This window comes from Primulina eburnea, chromosome 1 (genome assembly GCF_022965805.1).
Source record: "Primulina eburnea isolate SZY01 chromosome 1, ASM2296580v1, whole genome shotgun sequence".
Classification (NCBI taxonomy): domain Eukaryota; kingdom Viridiplantae; phylum Streptophyta; class Magnoliopsida; order Lamiales; family Gesneriaceae; genus Primulina; species Primulina eburnea.
In genome coordinates this window covers 53,278,354-53,281,216 of record NC_133101.1, presented here as the reverse complement: position 1 = coordinate 53,281,216, position 2,863 = coordinate 53,278,354, and positions in this window count along the sequence as shown.

The following is a 2,863-nucleotide window of genomic DNA, read 5'->3' as shown; positions in this document are numbered from 1 at the left end:
GCTACTGCGGAACAGAGTTTTGATTGACTTGCAGCGGAGATCTGTTCTAGTCCGACCGTCTGGAATGACGCAGTTCTTATTCGAGCCAGACATGTACTTTCCTCTACTGCGCATTATTCCTTATGTCCAGGCTAGGAAGCTCATGCATAGAGGATGTCGGGCATTTTTAGCAACTTTTATATTTGTCCCCGAGGCACTTAGTCAGTCAGCCGCAGATGTTCCGATTGTTAGAGACTTCTTAGATGTTTTTCCTGAGGACGTCTCTTGTTTGCCATCCGAGAGAGAGGTGGAGTTTTCTATTGAGCTTATGCCAGGTACGGCTCCGATTTCGAAAGCACCATACCGACTAGCACCGACAGAGATGGCAGAGCTTAAGAAGCAGATTCAGGAACTTCTAGATAAGGAGTTCATTCGCCTGAGTTTTTCACCATGGGGCGCGCCAGTCTTGTTTGTAAAGAAGAAATATGGCACGATGAGACTTTGCATTGATTATTGGGAATTGAACAGGGTTACAGTGAAGAACAAGTATCCACTTCCGCGGATGGAGGATCTATTTGATCATTTGCAGGGAGCTTCGGTATTCTCTAAGATTGACCTGCGTTCCGGTTATCACCAGTTGAGGGTGAGAAATGCGGATGTTTCCAAGATTGCTTTTAGGACTCGTTATGGCCACTATGAGTTCCTTGTAATGCCGTTCGGTCTGACGAATGCGCCAGCGATCTTCATGGATCTCATGAATAGCGTATTTCAGCCATATCTTGACCAGTTTGTGATAGTATTCATAGACGACATTCTCGTCTACTCGAAGAGTCAGGAGGATCACATCAGACATCTGACCACAGTGTTGCAAACCTTGCAAAAGCACAAGTTATTCGCAAAGTTCAGTAAGTGCGAATTTTGGTTAGAGAAGGTGGCGTTCTTAGGCCACCTTGTTTCTAGCAGTGGTATTGAGGTAGACCCAGCAAAAGTTGCAGCAATCAGAGATTGGGTTGTGCCGCAGAATGCATCAGAGATACGAAGTTTTCTTGGACTAGCAGGATATTATCGGAAGTTCATTAAGGGATTCTCTTCTATCACAGTCCCACTCACAGCATTGACCAAGAAGAATGTGGAATTTGTGTGGAGCGATGATTGTCAGAAGAGCTTCGATACTTTGAAGCAAGCTCTTATCTCAGCACCAGTTTTGGCCATGCCGTCAGGGCCCGGAGATTTTGTGTTGTATACCGATGCTTCGAAGCTCGGTCTTGGCGCAGTATTGATGCAGCATGGGAAGGTGATAGCATATGCTTCCCGTTAGTTGGAGACTCATGAGAAGAATTACCCTACCCATGATCTAGAGTTGGCTGCCGTAGTTTTTGCCTTGAAGATTTGGAGGCATTATTTGTATGGAGAGAAGTGCCAGATCTTTACCGACCACAAGAGCCTGAAGTATTTCTTTACGCAGAAGGAGCTGAACATGCGTCAGAGGCGTTGGTTAGAGCTTGTGAAGGATTATGACTGTGACATTAGCTACCACCCGGGTAAAGCTAATGTAGTTGCAGATGCATTGAGCAGAAAAGTCGCAGTGATGGCTCATTTGACGATTCAGAGACCTCTTCAGCTTGAGATGCAGAGGTTTGATCTAGAGTCATATCCTCAAGGTAGAGTTCCCCGTCTATCTACCTTGACTATTCAGTCCTCTCTTCTAGATCGTATTCACAGTGGTCAGTCAGCAGATGATCAGTTGGCAAAGTGGAAGCAGAGAGACGAGGCCAAGGGCAGTGTCTTGTATACAGTGAGCGACGGTATTGTGAGATACCGAGACAAGATGTGGGTTCCCAGCAGTGGTTCTATCCGAGCAGATATTCTATCAGAGGCCCACATGTCGCCGTACTCTATTCATCCCGGGAGTACCAAGATGTACCGAGATTTGCAGTCATTGTATTGGTGGCCAGGGATGAAGAAAGACATCAGACGGTTCGTATCCGAGTGTCTGACTTGCCAGTTAGTGAAGGCGGAGCATCAGAGACAAACAGGTTTGCTCAAGCCTCTTCCTATTCTCGAGTGGAGGTGGGAGAATGTTACCATGGACTTCGTGACCGATTTTCCGAAGTCAGTCAGAGGATCAAATGCTATTTGGGTGATTTTAGATCGTCTTACCAAATCAGCGCACTTCTTGCCTATTAAGACGAATTTCACAATGATTTAGTATGCTGAGTTGTACATCCGGGAGATAGTCCGACTTAATGGTATCCAGTTTCAATCGTATCTGACAGAGACCCTATATTCACTTCCGCATTCTGGAAGAGTTTGCATTCAGCAGTGGGTACGAAGTTGCTGTTTAGCACAGCTTTCCATCCGCAGACGGATGGACAGTCGGAGCGAGTTATTCAGATTTTGGAGGATCTTCTCCGTGCTTGTGTGATTGATTTCTCTGGGAGTTGGGAGTCGAACTTGCCATTAATGGAGTTCACCTATAACAACAGCTTCCAGTCGTCTATTGGTATGGCTCCATATGAAGCACTGTATGGCCGTAAGTGTAGATCTCATGTTCATTGGGATGAAGTAGGAGAGAGAGCAGAGTTGGGTCCAGAGATTATTCAGCAGGCTGCCGATGTAGTAGTCAAGATCCGTGATAGGATGAGGACTGCTCAGATTCGACAGAAGAGTTATGCAGATCATAGGAGGAGAGATCTAGAGTTTGCCGTTGGCGACCATGTCTTTGTTAAGGTAGCACCTATGAAGAGTGTTATGCGGTTCGGAAAGAAATGGAAGCTTAGTCCGAGATTCATTGGACCATTTAAGATCCTCGACAGAGTTGGGACGCTAGCTTATCGTGTGGCTCTTTCGCCGAATCAGGCCGAAGTGCACAATGTGTTCCACG